The sequence below is a fragment of the Macaca fascicularis genome, chromosome 15, assembly GCF_037993035.2.
Source record: "Macaca fascicularis isolate 582-1 chromosome 15, T2T-MFA8v1.1".
NCBI lineage: Eukaryota > Metazoa > Chordata > Mammalia > Primates > Cercopithecidae > Macaca > Macaca fascicularis.
Window position 1 is genome coordinate 93,993,442 of NC_088389.1, and position 17,848 is coordinate 94,011,289.

Genomic DNA, 17,848 nt, shown 5'->3' on the forward strand with positions numbered 1-17,848 from the left:
GCCAAAAGAGATGATTATTTTTAGATGAGTCTTACTTTTTAGTTTCACTCATACTCTAAAAATAATTAGATGAAGGCAGTTCTAATGATTATGAGGACATTCCTCCAGAAGTATTTTTAATATTATGAAAAAATCTCAAACCTACACAAATTAGAGAACAATTAATGCCAGATTAAAGCATTATCATGGTTAGGAAGGCTTACAAGCATGAACTCTGGGATCAGACTTTTTGGGTTTGAATCCCAGTCCAATGATTTATTAGTCATGCCACCTTGGGTAAGCTATTCAGTTCTCCATGCTTAAAATAGAGATAATAATCATACATGTTCTCCAAGGGTTGTTATGAGGATTAAATGAGATTATCCATAAAATACATTGAGCCCAATGTAAGCCTACAATACATGTTCAGTGTTTTTTTTGTTTTTTTTTTTTTTTAAATTATACTTTAAGTTCTGGGATACATGTGCAGAATGTGCACGTTTGTTAACATAGGTATACACATGCCATGGTGGTTTGCTGCACCCATCAACCACATTAGGTATTTCTCTTAATGCTATCCCTCCCCTAGACCCCCACCCCTGGACAGGCCCTGGTGTGTGATATTCCCCTCCCTGTGTCCATGTGTTCTCACTGTTCAACTCCCACTTATGAGAACAAGAGGTGTATGGTTTTCTGTTCCTGTGTTAGTTTGCTGAGAATGATGGTTTCCAGCGTCATCCATGTCCCTGCAAAGGACATGAACTCATCCTTTTTTATGGCTGTATAGTATTCCATGGTGTATATGTGCCACAATTTTCTTTATCCAGTCTATCATTGATAGGCATTTGGGTTGGTTCCAAGTCTTTGCTATTGTGAGTAGTGCCACAATAAACATACATATGCATGTATCTTTATAGTAGAATGATTTATAATCCTTTGGGTATATACCCAGTAATGGAATTGCTGGGTCAAATGGTATTTCTAACTCTTGATCCTTGAGGAATTGCCACACTATCTTCCACAATGGTTGAACTAATTTACACTCCCATCAACAATGTAAAAGCATTCCTATTTTTCCACATCCTCTCGAGCATCTGTTGTTTCCTGTTTAATGATCACCATTCTAACTGGCATGAGATGGTAACTCATTGTGGTTTTGATTTGCATTTCTCTGATGACCAGTGATGATGAGCTTTTTTTCATGTTTGTTGGCCACATAAATGTCTTCTTTTGAGAAGTGTCTGTTCATATCCTTCACCCATTTTTTGATGGGGTTGTTTTTTTCTTGTAAATTTGTTTGAGTTCTTTGTAGATTCTGGGTATTAGCCCTTTGTCAGATGGATAGATTGCAAAAATTTTCTCCCATTCTGTAGGTAGCCTGTTCACTCTGATCATAGTTTCTTTTACTATGTAGAAGCTCTTTAGTTTAATTAGATCCCATCTGTCTATTTTGGCTTTTGTTGCCATTGCCTTTGGTGTTTTAGTCATGAAGTATTTGTCCATGCCTATGTCCTGAATGGTATTGCTTAGGTTTTCTTCTAGGGTTTTTATGTTTGTTTGTTTGTTTGTTTCTGAGCAGGCACTGTTTATTGGGGGTGGCCTCCTGGGGTCGTTGCAACAGTGGACAGAAGGTCAGCTCTTCCTACCAACAATGGCCAGCTCTTCCTACCACACAGCTGGACAAAGCCCTAGTGGGGAGGAAGGCAGGAGGACATTTAATGGGATTTACAGACACCAGCTTCTTGACGGTCTGTGAGCCAGTCACCATCTCATGGACCACAGGGCAGATGAACTCATTTTTCTGTTCCCATTCGGCCCTGGTCACCTCCAGGCAGCTGAAGACTAAGAAGCCAGAGCCCTTGGTTTTGCAGGGCTGCGTCATGCTGTGCCAGGCGTCTGGGAGCTGCACCTTGTTGTGCAGCAACTGCACCAAGATGTCCTTGGCCTAGAAGTTCTGGATCAGGCAGGTGAGGGTGCGCTTGTCTGGGTTCCTCGGCTCTTCTAGCATTGCAAACCTGTAGACCTCTGGGGGAGCACAACGGTCGCTGATCTTGGTCATGGACTGCACAAGGGCCCTGGGCAGGTGGAGGTGGGTCACCCTGCACTGGTAGGTCTCCCCCTCGATCCAGTCTCTGGTGCCCACCAGCAGAGTGGACGTGATGATGAACGTGCCACTGCACTGCTTCTCTTGCCTTAGGAGGACCTGGGCCACGGACTTCCCACTGGCCCGGGACCAGGTCAGCTTCACGGTCCCCTTGCTAGGTGCCAGGTCCACCACCAGACAGGTGATTGTGGGCAACTTGCGGATGAACAGGTAGAAGGGGCTGGGCTAGCTCAGGTAGGCACTCACCCCTTGCGGGTTGGAATCTGCATGCTTCTTGGCACTGTCCTCAAAGGCATTACCTTGATAGGTGACCTGGCAGGTGTAGGTGTGGTCGGGCAGCCAAAGCTTCTGGGTGAGGGTGAGCTTGCTTTGTGTGGAGGCCAGCTCGCCCTCCAGCATGGGAGAGGCAATAGAGCAGTTCACATCCATGACCTGCCCATCCTCCAGCCAGGTGATGGCACCTGGGGTGTACCCGGAAATGAGGCACAGGAACTGGATGGTCGGGGGGAAGTGTCCACTGCCATCACAGGACTGTAAGATCTTCATGGTGGGCAGGGCGAAGTCCCTAGAGTAGACGCTGAAGGTACTGACCTGGTCTGCAGACCACAGAGTGTGTACCACGCTACAGGTGAACATTTGCTTGGTCCATGCACCTGAGGTGGTCAGATGGCTGGTGGTGGCGTAGTGGCCAGAGGGTGTGAGGGTGGTGGCTGGGAAGGTCACAGCACTCCTGTTGAGGTAGCCTGTGTCCCAGGTCACAGTCACCGGCTTCAGGAACTAGCCTGTGGCCAGGCAGCCCAGGGTCATGGAGGTGGCATCGGAGGCAATGTCTTTGCAGGAGGGGAACAAGGGGAAGACAGATGGGCCCTGTCTGGAGGCAGGACAGTGAAGGTCAGCTGAGACTGGCCTACCAGGGGAGTAGCCCTCTGAAGTCCTCTAGGCCAATCTGGTCCAGCCTGGCCCAGGTCAGTCCAGCTTTTTTTTTTTTTTTCTTGATAACTAATGTTCTTTTCATTTTCCTTAAATTATGCCTAGGCACAATTTGCTGCTGGCTTTTGAAGAATAAGCCAAGTTTTCACAGCATCTCCCTCAAGTGATATGTTATGATGTCTCCACATTTTATAGTTAAGGCATTTTTTTTCTTTTCTGACAAACTGTATGTTCTGTTATTTGCTTTCAGATTTTGTTTACTGAAAAAAAAAAAAGCTCCTGTCAGCCCAGACAACAGGGCTAAGACGCAGTTTCAGGATCCATGGGGCAGGTCACAGGGTGACATGGTGACTGAGATTTGGGGGCAAGGGGAGCAAGGCCAGTGGGAGGTGAGCCAGGGTCCCAGGGAGCTCCTGGACCCAGAGTCACCTTCCTTGCCCCCATCACTCCGAGCCTAATCAGGTCGATGTTGGCTCAATGCTGAGAACAGTTGTGTGAGGTGGGGATGTGGATGAAGCCCAGGGCCTCCAGTAGGCGTTCTGGGCCCAGCCCACCGGGCTGAGGGCCAGTGGCTTGTCCCACAGAGGCGTACCTTTCACATGTGCCCGGTGGGGTTGTGGGCTTTGCTCAGGCCCAGGTGCGCAGCTGAAAGCACCATCTGGGGGTCTCCAAACACGCCCGACACCTCACCATTTCAAACAGGCTGTTTTGGATTCACGTTCTGCTCTCGCACTTGCTGCTCCAAGTTCAGCATGACCGAGAGGGCCTCGTGCAGGATAAGCAGTTTGGTCTGGGGCTTCTCGCTGTTGAGTCCAGTTGCTACATGTGCCCCCAGCTCCTTAAGAGGCCTCTCAAGGGACCCGCAGCTGCTCCCTGGCGTTATTGGCCACCTGGCGCTCCTTCTCGTGCTCGGCCTTCTGCTCTCGGGGGAGAAGGTCATCTTTGTCCTCGTCCTCGTCTGGGCTGGTCCGGACCTGGGGGTCCTTCAGCTCCTTCTCCTCGAGTGGTCAGCCGCCGATGTATTCTCCTCATCCTCCTCCTCTGGCTTGATTTCGCCAGTGGCCTGCTTGCCCTAGCCCACTGTAGGAGTCGGGAGGCCAAGAGAGGTTGGGGAGGGCACCTGGCTAGCTGGAGAGGGCCACGTGGATGTGCATGAGGCTGGCGCTGCCCACAGGGCCGTCCTCAGGGTGTCAGCCTCTGACCAGGCTTGCGTGCTGCCCCCACTAGCAGCATAGGGCCGGCGAAGCCTAAGCCAGCGCCCTGTGGCCGGGCAGCAGCGTGGGCCCGTTGCCGGCCGTGCCCACGGTGTGGCTGCAGAGCACGTGGATGGCCTTGTTCAGGTGGTCTTCTGTCTTACTCTGCACGCCATGGAAATCCCCGTCGTAGCTGGGTGATAAGGCACCGAGGACTCCTGTTCCGGGCCAGTGCGACGTCCCTCCCAGACCCTGGGGGTAGCCCACAGCAGTGGAGGAGCTGGACGAGAAGCTATTGCTTGAGTGATCCGGGGAGTAGATTGAGGACATGCCTGCCTGAGGGCGTCCCCGGAGCTGCCAGCTGTGGTCCCTCGCGAGCCCAGGAATATGTTGGCCCCGCTGACAGGTGGCCTGTGGCTGGAGACGCTCCAGCTCCAGGGGGCCAAGGAGAAGGTGGATGCAGCTGGGAGACCGCCGTTCACCTCTGCTCTGTGCAGCTGGTAGCCCATGCGCTCGTGCTGGTGCAGGCCACCAAATGTGCTGCTGCCTCTGCCACTGCCCACAGGGCAGCTGCTGGGCGGGAGAGGCGGGGGGGATGAGCCCCCACCCAGCATGGGGCCAAAGCTCGCCTGACCCGGGCAACTCCAGATCTCGGCTGATGGGCTGAGGGGTGTATGCTGCCTGCCATCTGCCATGTAGAAGGGGGCGGGATAGGCCCTGCTGGGGGTCTTGGCGGACAGGTAGGCGGCGGCATCCCTACCGTAGTCCTCACCTGAGCTGGGCAGGTACGCCGAGGATGGAAGACAGGCAGGACCTTCTGGACCTTTGTGGACTGCGTGTCCAGGCCGCCGTCAGCCTCTCTCCGCCGGAGCTGCCGGCGTAGGAGGGGTAGTACTGGGAGGTCGCCTTCATGCCCGAAGGGAACAGGGGTCCGGGGCTGCTGAGGGCCAGCTCGCCCGGCAGGAAGCCAGCCTGAGTCAGGCCGCCCACGCCTGCGTCTCTCCCAAAGGAGGCTTAGCCGTCCGGCAAGAGAGTCACAGTCTCAGGAATGTGGATGAAGAGAGGCTGCTATGCGACTCAGCAAGGTGAGCGCCTTCGCTGAAGGTCCAGCTGGGGTCAAAGGAGGAGCTGTTCTGGTCGCCACTGCCCCAGGAGCCTGAGCTGGGCCGGTCCTCAAGACCTGAACCTCTGAATTGCGACCCGGCCAGGGAGGCGGGCCGGCCCTTCCCGTTGGCGACGGGCAGCGGGAACATCATGCTGAAGTCCAGGAGGTTACTGAGCTTCTTGTCCGTGTCCACGGACGCCATCCTCTGCGGCTGGTTCATTCTCTTGGGGCCAGGGCGGGCACCTCAGACCTGGAAACCCTGCTGGGCAGGGCGGCATGAAGCGTCTCCCCCTGCCCCCAGAAAAAGGGGCTTTGCAGCAGGGCCCCCAAGCGTCGCGCGTGGGCGGCGGCGGCGGCCCGGGCGTGGCCCAGGCCCTTCCCACCCCCGCGTGGCCAGTCCTCGGAGCAAAAAAAATAACACGGGTACTATAGTCAGCTGTTAAGGAGGTGGCAGTAAGAGTAATAGAAGGGGCTCAGGCGTTGGTTGGTATATGACCGTATTTGCAGTTTCGATAATAAGGTCTTTGAAAGCCTGTGAGGAAAGGCATACCTGTAAGTGCAAGGCTATCAATAATAACGGAAGAGGAAGTGAAGGGTAAAGTCTTGAATAGTCCTATTTTTTTAATATCTTGTTCATCATTGAGATTGTGGATGATGGAGCCTGAGCATATAAATAATATAGCTTTAAAAAAGGCATGGGTGCAGATGTGAAGGAATGCTAGGTGTGGCTGATTAATGCCAGTTGTGACTATCATAAGGCCCAGCTGACTTGAGGTGGAGAATGCTATGGCTTTTTAAATATCACTTTGTGTTAGAGCACAGATTGCTGTAAATAAGGTGGTAATAGCCCCTAGAGATAATGTAAAGGTTTGGGTTCAGAGGTTATTTTCTATTAAAGGGTAGAAGCGGATGAGTAGGAAAATTCCTGCTACAACTATAGTGCTGGAGTGGAGCAGGGCTGAGACTGGGGCTGGGCCTTTTATGGCGGATGGAAGTCAGGGATGGAGGCCGAATTTAGCTGACTTTCCTGCTTCTGCTAAAAGAAGGCGAATTAATGGAAGGGTAGATTAGAGGTAGGGTTTAGAATGAATGCTTGTTGAATCTCTCATGTGTGGGAGGAAAAGAGGAATCATACTATAGCTAAATAAAGCCAGTATCACCCATGCGATTGTGCAGGACTGCTTGGAGAGCTGCTGTATTAGCATCTGCTCGGCCGTATAATCAGCCAGTTAATAAGAAAGACATGATTCCTACACCTTCTCATCCAATAAGAGTTGAAAGAAGTTGTTGGCGGTAACCAGAATATTGTAATGAGGAAAATATCTAAAAAACTGATTAATGTTAGGGTCTGAGTTTATATATCATATTGAGAATTCTACAATAGATCAGGTAACAAATAGTGCTACTGGGATAAATATTATGGAGAAGTAGTCTAAAGCTTAGTGAGACTTTGGATTGTCATTCAATGTCAGTCTGAGATAATGACTTCTTCGTCTGTATATATAAACGTTGTTGGGATGAGGCTAATAGTGAAGGCGCATGTGATGGCTATTTTTACGTAATTTGGGTATGAATCTTTTTTGCAGGGGCTAAGGTAATAATAATTGGTGTGTTTAAGGGGATTAGGGCAATTATAGTAATGGAAAAATACATATTTGTTACTTTTATTTGGAATTGCACCAATGTTTTTGGTTCCTAAGACCAATGGATGACTCCAATCCTTTAAAAGTTAAGAAAGCCATCTTGTTAGGCATGGGAGCATGAGTTAGCAGTTCTTGCATACTTTCTCAGTAGATAAGAAGTTGCAGGCTTCTATTATTAGATCCACAATTTAATGGTTTGGTTAAACTATAGCTACAGCATGTAAAGCCCATAATAATTTTAGGATTTAGGATAATAGAAGAATAGGTGTAACATGTATAAATATTAATGTATTTTCTCATGTAAAGGAAGATTTAATACTGTTAATGTAATATGTAAGTGTCCCTTGTTGTGTCGTGATTGGTATACATAGGGAGTAGAGGGCTGTAATTAGCATATTAAGTCCTGTAAGCATAATAGTGATGTTTGATCAGGAGAATGAAGCCATGATCACAGACTTCCTCTGCTAGATTTAATGGTAGTGGTAAGGCAAGGTTAGTGAGATTTGCCAGAAGTCATCATGAGGCTATCAGTGGAAGTAGTATTTGAAGGCCTCGGGTAAGTAATATGATTCCACTGTGGACTGGCTCATAGTTGGAATTTGCTAGGCAGAATAACAGGGATGAAGTGACTCCATGGGTAATCATAAGGGTGACTGCACCTGTAAAACTTCAAGGGGTTTGGATGAGGAGAGCTATGATGACAAGTGGTATATGGCTTATGGAGGAGTAGGCAATAAGTGATTTTAGATCGGTTTGTTGTAGACAAATGGAGCTTGTCATAACTATCCCTCATAGGGACAGTATGAGGAAGGGGTAGGCTATATATTCTGTTAGGGGGCTGAGGATAAGGGTAAGCCGTGTTATACCGCAACCGCCTAGTTTTAGGAGTACTGCTGCAAGTACTATTGAGCCGGCAATAGGGGCTTCTACATGGGCTTTAGGAAGTCACAGGTGAAGTCTGTATAGAGTTACTTTGACTATAAAGGCCATAATACATGCTAGTCATATAAGATTATTGGATCAGGAGGTCAATAGTTCTTGGTCAGTAAATATCATTACTAGCATATTTAGTGAACCTGAAGTATTTAAAGTGGTAGACAAGTGTAACAAGTAGAGGAAGGGAACCTACCAGTGTGTAAAATAGGAAATATGAGCTTGCATTGAGGCGTTCTGGTTGGTTCCCTCAGCAGGTAATAATAATTAGGGTAGCAATTAGTGTGGCTTCGAAGAAAATATAAAATATAATTAGTTCTGTGACTGTGAATGCTATAATTTAAAAAAATCTGCAGGGAAATCAATATAGAAATACAGAGCTTTTTTCGTGGGGGTAATTCACTGAACAGATAATATTGGTTTGCTAGGATTCTAAGAGCTGTTAGAATTAGGAGGGGTAACATCAGCAGATCAGAAGAGAAAACTAGTGAGAAGTTGGATGAGTAATTGTTGAATTGGTTACAAACAATAGGGTGATGAGGCTGATGAGTAGGCTGTGGATGGTCATGTTAATTCAGATTTTATAATTTTTAGAGAATCATATTAGTGGTAACAGTATAATTGTTGGAATAATTTTTAGCATTAAGGTAAATACAGATTTTGTGCATAATCTAGGCCGTATGTGTTGGACACTGACACTAATAAGGCAAGGCCCACTGCGGTTTCACAGGCAGCAAATACTAGGAGGATAATGGGTATTATAGATGCTAGAGTAAAATGCATATTTAAAGTTATAAGGGTAATTATGATAAATATTGACAGTATTATGCCTTCTAGGCATATAGGGATGATATTAGGTGGGATTCATAGATTAATATTCCCAGTAGTGATATGGTATATGCTAATATTGATGTAAATAGAGGGCATTTGGCAAATATGGTTTATCATAATCTAATGAGTCGAAATCATTTGTTTTGACTTAAACTATTTACCAATTCAATCTAACCCTTTTTGAGTTCATTTGTAATTAAGCCTAGGATTAAAATGATAACTAGTATAAGGCCTGTGGTGATTATTAGTATTAGGTAATTTGTTTGAACAGCTCATGGCAGGGGTAGTAGTAGAACGATTTCTAAGTCGAAGAGGAGAAATATGATGGCTACCAGGAAGAATTTTATGGAAAAGGGGAGGCGGTTGGAGGTTATTGGGTCAAATCTGCCTTCATAGGGACTAGATTTATCTATATAAATATTAAGTTGTGGAAGTCAAAATGTAATTATTATTACTAGTAGGGTCAGTAAGGTGTTGGTTACTAAGGCTAGTGTCAGGTTAATCTGTTTCAGATATTATCGAAACTAGTTGATTGAAAGTCAGTGGTGCTGTTTATACTAAAAGAGTAGGATCCTCATCAGTAGATAGAGACGTATAAGAATAGTCACACTACATCATCAGGCAGTGGCTTCAAAGCCAAAGTGGTGGTTGGATGTAAAGTTTATTTATATATATATATTAAATAAAATACTGTAAGTTCTAGGGTACATGTGCACAATGTGCAGGTTTGTTACATAGATATACATGTGCCGTGTTGATTTGCTGCACCCATTAACTCATTTACATTATGTATTTCTCCTAATGCTATACCTCCCCCTGGCCCCATTCCACGACAGGCCCCTTTGTGTGATATTCCCTGCCATGTGTCCAAGTATTCTCATTGTTCAATTCCCACCTATGCGTGAGAACATGAAGTGTTTGGTTTTCTGTCCTTATGATAGTTTGCTGAGAATGATGGTTTCCAGCTTCATCAATGTCCCTGCAAAGGACATGAACTCACCCTTTTTATGGCTGCATAGTATTCCATGGTATTTTTGTTCCACATTTTCTTATCCAGTCTATCACTGATGGATATTTGGGTTGGTTCCAAGTTTCTGCTATTGTGAATAGTGCTGCAATAAACATACATGTCCATATGTCTTTATAGCAGCATGATTTATAATCCTTCGGGTGTATACACAATAATGGGATCGCTGGGTCAGATGGTATTTCTAGTTCTAGATCCTTGAGGAATCACCACACTGTCTTCCACAATGGTTGAACTAGTTTACACTCCCACCAACAGTGTAACGTGTTCCTATTTCTCCATATCCTCTCCAGCATCTGTTGTTTCCTGCCTTTTTAATGATCACCATTCTAACTGGTGTGAGATGGTATCTCACTGTGGTTTTGATTTCCATTTCTCTGATAACCAGTGGTGATGAGCATTTTTTTCATGTGTCTGTTGGCTGCATAAATGTCTTCTTCTGAGAAGTATCTGTTCATATCCTTTGCTCACTTTTTGATGGGGTTTTTCTCTTGTAAATTTGTTTAAGTTCTTTGTAGATTTTGGATATTAGCCCTTTGTCTGATGGGTAGATTGCAAACATTTTCTCCCATTCTGTAGGTTGCCTATTCACTCTGATGGTAGTTTCTTTTGCTGTGCAGATGCTCTTTAGTTTAATTAGATCCCATCTGTCTATTTTGGCTTTCGTTGCCATTGTTTTTGGTGTTTTAGTCATGAAATCCTTGCCTATACCTATGTCCTGAATGGTATTGCCTAGGTTTTCTTCTGGGGTTTTTATGGTTTTAGGTCTAACATTTAAGTCTTTAATCCATCTTGAATTAATTTTTGTATAAGGAGTAAGGAAGGGATCCAGTTTCAGCTTTCTACATATGGCTAGCCAGTTTTCCCAGCATCGTTTATTAAATAGGGAATCCTTTCCCCATTGCCTGTTTTCGTCAGGTTTGTCAAAGATCAGATGGTTGTAGATGTGTGGTGTTATTCCTGAGGCCTCTGTTCCGTTCCATTGGTCTATCTCTCTGCTTGGGTAGCAGTACCACGCTGTTTTGGTTACTGTAACCTTGTAGTATAGTTTGCCTCCAGCTCTGTTCTTTTGGCTTAGGATTGTCTTGGCAATGTGGGCTCTTTTTTGGTTCCATATGAACTTTAAAGTAGTGTTTTTCAAATTCTGTGAAGAAAGTCATTGGTAGTTTGATAGGGATGGCACTGAATCTATAAATTACATTGGGCAGTATGGCTATTTTGACGATATTGATTATTCCTATCCATGAGCATCGAATGTTCTTCCATTTGTTTGTGCCCTCTTTTATTTCATTGAGCAGTGGTTTTTAGTTCTCCTTGAAGAGGTCCTTCACATCCCTTGTAAGTTGGATTCGTAGGTATTTTATTCTCTTTGTAGCAATTGTTAATGGAAGTTCACTCGTGATTTGGCTCTCTGTTTGTCTGTTATTGGTGTATAGGAATGCCTGTGACTTTTGCACATTGATTTTGTATCCTGAGACTTTGCTGAAGTTGCTTATTAGCTTAAGGAGATTTTGGACTGAGGTGATGGAGTTTTCTAAATACACAGTCATGTCATCTGCAAACAGGGACAATTTTACTTCCTCTTTTCCTAATTGAATACCCTTTATTTCTTTCTCTTGCCTGCTTGCCCTGGACAGAACTTCCAACACTACATTGAATAGGAGTGGTGAGAGAGGACATCCCTGTCTTGTGCCAGTTTTCAAAGGGAATGCTTCCAGTTTTTGCCCATTCAGTATGATATTGGTTGTGAGTTTGTCATAAACAGTTCTCATTATTTTGAGATACGTTGCATCAGTACCTAGTTTATTGAGAGTTTTTAGCATGAAGGGCTGTAGAATTTTGTCAAAGGCCTTTTGTGCATCTGTTGAGATAATCATGTTGTTTTTGTCATTGGTTCTGTTTATGTGATGGATTACATTCATTGATTTGCGAATGATCAACCAGCCTTGTATCCTAGGGATGAAGCCAACTTGATCGTGGTTGATAAGCTTTCGGATATGCTGCTGGATTTGGTTTGCCAGTATTTTATTGAGGATTTTTGCATCGATGCTCATCAGGGATATTGGTCTAAAATTCTCTCTTTTTGTTGTGTGTCTGCCAGGCTTTGGTATCAGGATGATGCTGGCCTCATAAAATGAGTTAGGGAGGAATTTCTCTTTTTCCATTGATTGGAATAGTTTCAGAGGGAATGGTACCAGCTCCTCTTTGTACCTCTAGTAGAATTCGGCTGTGAATCCATCTGGTCCTGGACTTTTTTTGGGTGGCAGGCTATTAATTACTGCATCAATTTCAGAAGTTGTTACTGGTCTAGTCAGGGATTTGACTTCTTCCTGGTTTAGTCTTGGAAGGGTGTATGTGTCCAGGAATTTATCCATTTATTCTGGATTTTCTAGTTTATTTGCATAGAGGTGTTTATAGTATTCTCTGATGGTAGTTTGTATTTCTGTGGAATCAGTGGTGATATCCCCGTTACCATTTTTTATTTAGTCTATTTGATTCTTCTCTCTTTTCTTCTTTATTAGTCTTGCTAGCAGTGTATTATTTTGTTGATCTTTTCCAAAAACCAGCTCCTGGATTCACTGATTTTTTGAAGGGTTTTTGTGCCTCTATCTCCTTCAGTTCTGCTTTGATCTTAGTTATTTCTTGCCTTCTGCTAGGTTTTGAATGTGTTTGCTCTTGCTTCTCTAGTTCTTTTAATTGTGATGTTAGGATGTCAATTTTAGATCTTTCCTGCTTTCTCTTGTGGGCATTTAGTGCTATAAATTTCCCTCTACACACTGCTTTAAATGTGTCCCAGAGATTCTGGTGTGTTGTGTCTTTGCTCTCATTGATTTCAAAGAACATCTTTATATCTGCCTTCATTTCTTATTTACCCAGTAGTCATTCAGGAGCAGGTTGTTCAATTTCCATGAAGTTGTGCAGTTTTGAGTGAGTTTCTTAGTCCTGAGTTCTAATTTGATTGCACTGTGGTCTGAGGGACAGTTTGTTGTGATTTCTGTTCTTTTACATTTGGTGAGAAGTGCTTTACTTCCAATTATGTGGTCGATTTTGGAATAAGTGCAATGTGGTGCTGAGAAGAATGTATATTCTGTTGATTTGGGGTGGAGGGTTCTGTAGATGTCTATTAGGTTCACTTGGTGCAGAGCTGAGTTCAAGTCCTGGATATCCTTGTTAACCTTCTGTCTCATTGATCTGTCTAATATTGACAGAGAGGTGTTAAAGTCTCCCATTATTATTGTGTGGGAGTCTAAGTCTCTTTGTAGGTCTTTAAGGACTTGCTTTATGAATCTGGGTGCTCCTGTATTGGAAGCATATACATTTAGGATAGTTAGCTCTTCTTGCTCAACTGATCCTTTTACCATTATGTAATGGCCTTGTCTCTTTTGATCTTTGTTGGTTTAAAGTCTGTTTTATCAGAGACTAGGATTGCAACCTTTGCTTTTTTTGCTTTCCATATGTTTGGTAGATCTTCCTCCATCCCTTTATTTTGAGCCTGTGTGTGTCTCTGCACATGAGATGTGTCTCCTGAATACAGCACACTGGTGGGTCTTGACTCTTTATCCAATTTGCCTGTCTGTGTCTTTCAATTTGGGCAGTCAGTCCATTTACATTTAAGGTTAATATTGTTATGTGTGAAGTTGATCCTGTCTTTATGATGTTATCTGTTTATTTTGCCCATTAATTGATGCAGTTTCTTCCTAGCATCGATGGTCTTTACAATTTGGCATGTTTTTGCAGTGGCTGGTACTGGCTGGTCCTTTCCATGTTTAATGCTTCCTTCAGGAGCTCCTGTAAGGCAGGCCTGGTAGTGACAAAATATCTCAGCATTTGCTTGTCTGTAAAGGATTTTGTTTCTCCTTCACTTATGAAGTTTAGCTTGGCTGGATATGAGATTCTGATTATTGAAAATTCTATTTGATGGTTGGAAATTCTTTAAGAATGTTGAATATTGGCCCTCCCTCTCTTCTGACTTGTAGAGTTTCTGCTGAGAGATCCGCTGTTAGTCTGACGGGCTTTCCTTTGTGGGTAACCCGACCTTTCTCACTGGCTGCCCTTAACATTTTTTCCTTCATTTCAACCTTGGTGAATCTGACAATTATATGTCTTGGGGTTGCTCTTCTCGAGGAGTATCTTTGTGGTGGTCTCTGTATTTCCTGAATTTGAATATTGACCTGCCTTGCTAGGTTGGGGAAGTTCTCCTGGATAATATCCTGCAGTGTTTTCCAACTTGGTTCCATTCTCCCCATCACTTTCAGGTACACCAGTCAAATGTAGATTTGGTCTTTTCACATAGTCCCATATTTCTTGTAGGCTTTGTTCATTTCTTTATACTCTTTTTTCTCTAAACTTCTCCTCTCACTTTATTTCATTAATTTGATCTTCAATTACAGATACCCTTTCTTCCACTTGATCAAGTCAGCTATTGAAGTTTGTGCATGTGTCACGTAGTTCTCGTGCCATGGTTTTCAGCTCCATCAGGCCATTTAAGGTCTTCTCTACACTGTTTATTCTAGCTAGCCATTCGTCTAATCATTTTTCAAGGTTTTTAGCTTCCTTGCGATGGGTTTGAACATCCTCCTTTAGCTTGGAGAAGTTTGTTATTACCGACCTTCTGAAGCCTATTTTTGTCAGCTCGTCAAAGTCATTCCCTGTCCAGCTTTGTTCTGTTGCTGGCAAGGAGCTGCGATCATTTGGAGGACAAAAGGCCCTCTGGTTTTTAGAATTTTCAGCTTTTCTGCTCTGGTTTTTCCCCATCTTTGTGGTTTTATCTACTTTTGGTCGTTGGTGCTGGCAACCTACAGATGGGGTTTTGGTGTGGATGTCCTTTTTGTTGATGTTGATGCTATTCCTTTCTGTTAGTTTTCCTTCTAACAGTCAGGTCCCTCAGCTGCAGGTCTGTTGGAGTTTGCTGGAGGTCCACTCCAGATCCTGTTTGCCTGGGTAACAGCAGTGGAGGCTGCAGAACAGCAAATATTGCAGAACAGCCAATATTGCTGGCTGATCCTTCCTCTGAAAGCTTCATCCCAGAGAGGCACACACCTGTATGAGGTGTCAGTCGGCCCCTACCAGGAAGTGTCTCCCAGTTAGGCTATACAAGCATCAGGGACCCACTTTAGGAGGCAGTCTGTCCATTCTCAGAGATCAAACACCATGCTGGGAGAACCACTGCTCTCTTCAGAGCTGTCAGACAGGGACATTTAAGTCTGCAGAAGTTTCTGCTGCCTTTTTTTCAGCTATGCCCTGTCCCCAGAGGTGGGGTCTACAAAGGCAGCAGGCCTTGCAGAGCTGTGGTGGGCTCCACCCAGTTCGAACTTCCCTGGCCACTTTGTTTACCTACTCAAGCCTCAGCAATGGCAGATGCCCCTCCCCCTGCCAGGCTGCTGCCTCGAGGGTCAATCTCAGACTGCTGCACTAGCAGTGAGCAAGGCTCCATGGGCATAGGACCTGCGAAGCCAGGCATGGGATATAATCTCCTGGTGTGCCGTTTGCTAAGACCGTTGGAAAAGCACAGTATTTGGGCGAGAGTGTCCCGATTTTCCAGGTACAGTCTGTCATGGCTTCTCTTGGCTAGGAAAGGGAAATCCCCCAGCCCCTTGTGCTTCCCAGATGAGGTGATGTCCTGCCCTGCTTCAGCTCGCCCTCCGTGGGCTGCACCCACTGTCCAACCAGTCCCAATGAGATGAACCAGGTACCTCAGTTGGAAATGCAGAAATCACTGTCTTCTGTATCGATCATGCTGGGAGCTGTAGACCGGAGCTCTTCCTCGGCCATCTCATAAAGTGATATTTTAATTGGTGGAGGAAGCAGATAGTGAGAAATGTTGATCCAGTAATAACATGAAATCCATGAAAGCCTGTGGCTAAAAAGATTGTTGAGCCGTAGATCCCATCAGAGATAGTAAAAGCGGCCTCAAAGTATTCTGAGATTTGTAGGAGGGTGAAGTAAATACCTAAGGTAATTCTGATGGATAGTGCTAGAATTATTTGCTTTCGATTACCTTCTATCAGGCTGTGATGAGCCCAAGTAACTGAAACTCCTGATGCAAGTAATACAGATGTATTCAAGAGGGGTACTTCTAAGGGGTTGAGGGGAAAAATGCCTGTTGGGGGTCACTGTCCTCCTAATTCTGGCATTAGGGCTAGACCAGAGTGATAGAATGCCCAGAAGAAACCAGCAAAGAAGAAACTTCTGAGATAATAAATAGAATTATTCCATATTGGAGGCCTTTTTGGACAACTGTTATATGGTGGCCTTGAAATTTACTTTCTCGGATAATATTACATCATCACTGGTATACAGTTAGTGTGTTGATTAATAAGCCTAGGGTTAAAAGAGTAGTAGAATTAAAATGAAATCACATGGCCAGGCCAGATGTTGTTAGTAGAGCTGAGAGAGCTTCTGTTAGTGGTCAGGGGCTGGGTTTGACCATATGGCAAGCATGTGTTTGGTAGGTCATTATGTGTTGTCATATAGATAAAGGCTTACTAGTAGTGTGAAGACATAAGCCTAAATAAGGTCTACGGCGAATTCGAGAATAGTCAGTAGGATTAGAATAATGAAAGCAACTGAAGCTGTGAGAAAACTACTAGTTAATAGTACTAGTGTGGCTTCTGCAATTAAATGTGTTGCTAGATGACCAGCTGTAATGTTGGCTATTAATCGCACAGCTAATGCTATTGGTTGAATAAATAGGCTAATGGTTTCAATGATTACTAATATAGTGATAAGTGGCATAGGTGTGCCTTGTGGTAAAAAGTGAGCCAAGGAGGTTTTCATTTTAAAGCGGAAGCCTGTAATTACTGCGCCTGCTCACAAGGGGATTGCTAAACCTAGGTTTATTGATAATTGGATACTTGGTGTAAATGAATGGGGTAGAAGTCCAAGGAGGTTCGTTGAGGCAGTGAAGATAATTAGGGATATTATTATAAGGGATCAGGTTCGTCCTTTAATGTTATAGGTAATTATTAATCTGTTTTAGTGCAGGTTGGATTAATTATTGTTGAATAGAAAATAATCGGTTACTAATTTGATGACTGGAGGTTGGAAATAGTGGGAAATAGAATGATTAATACTACTGCGAGTAGGCCTAGAATTGTAGGGGTAGCAAAAGAGGTGAATAGATTTTGTTCATTTTAATTCTCAGGGAGCCTTGTGTTTTTGTTTTGATTATTTTTGGTGTAGGGATAATATAAGTGTAATTTAATTTTAACTGAATAATGGAGAATAAAGTTATGATTATTGACAGGATAATAATGGATCATGTGGAAGTATCTAGTTGAGGCATTCACTGCAGAAAGGTGTAGACCCCCTCAATCTTTAACTTAAAAGGTTAATATTGAATAGCTTTACAGTGATATTACAATGTGGATGTGGATCAGGTGTTGAAATATTTTAAGGGGATTAGTTCTACGACATTAATATAAAACTGGTTAGATTCACAAATTTCTGAGCACTGTCCATAGTAAAGACCTGGTCATGTAGTGGTTAAGGTAGTTTGATTTAAGCATCTGGGGATTGCATCTGTTTTGAGGCCTAATGAGGGGATACGAGTGTAGGATGTTTTCAGACAGGATTAACGTATGGATGGGTATTTCTGCTGGGAGAATTGTTCGGTTATCAACTTCGACTCCTCAAAGTTCTCCTGGCTTTAAGTCTGGTGTTGGGGTTATATAAGAACTGAAGCTTAGGCCAGGTGCCGTGGCTCATGCCTGTAATCCCAGCACTTTGGGAGGCCGAGGCAGTCGGATCACGAGGTCAGGAGATGGAGACCATCCTGGCTAACACGGTGAAATCCCGTCTCTACTAAAAATACAAAAAAATTAGCCAGGCGTGGTGGTGGGTGCCTGTAGTCCCAGCTACTCAGAGGGCTGAGGCAGGAGAATGGTGTGAACCCGGGAGGCAGAGCTTGCAGTGAACCGAAATCACGCCACTGCACTCCAGCCTGGGTGACAGAGCAAGACTCCATCTCAAAAAAAGAAATAAAAAGAATTGAAGCTTAATTCTTCACAGTCTATATATTCATAGCTTCAATATCATTGATGACCAATGGCTTTGACGGTAAGAGAAGGATTATTAACTTCATCTGTTTTATATAGAATACGT

The 17,848-nt window shown here is 44.3% G+C and overlaps 1 protein-coding gene and 2 pseudogenes across 10 annotated transcripts in view; all 3 read right to left on the minus strand.

The window, feature by feature from the left end:
• The window catches only part of JAK2 (Janus kinase 2), a 155,614-nt gene that overhangs the window by 17,915 nt on the left and 119,851 nt on the right, over positions 1-17,848 (minus strand). The gene's annotated exons all lie outside the window — the stretch shown is intronic.
• LOC135967577 (immunoglobulin heavy constant epsilon-like) lies at positions 1,524-3,457 on the minus strand (annotated as a pseudogene).
• LOC141408662 (transcription factor E2-alpha pseudogene) lies at positions 3,482-5,659 on the minus strand (annotated as a pseudogene).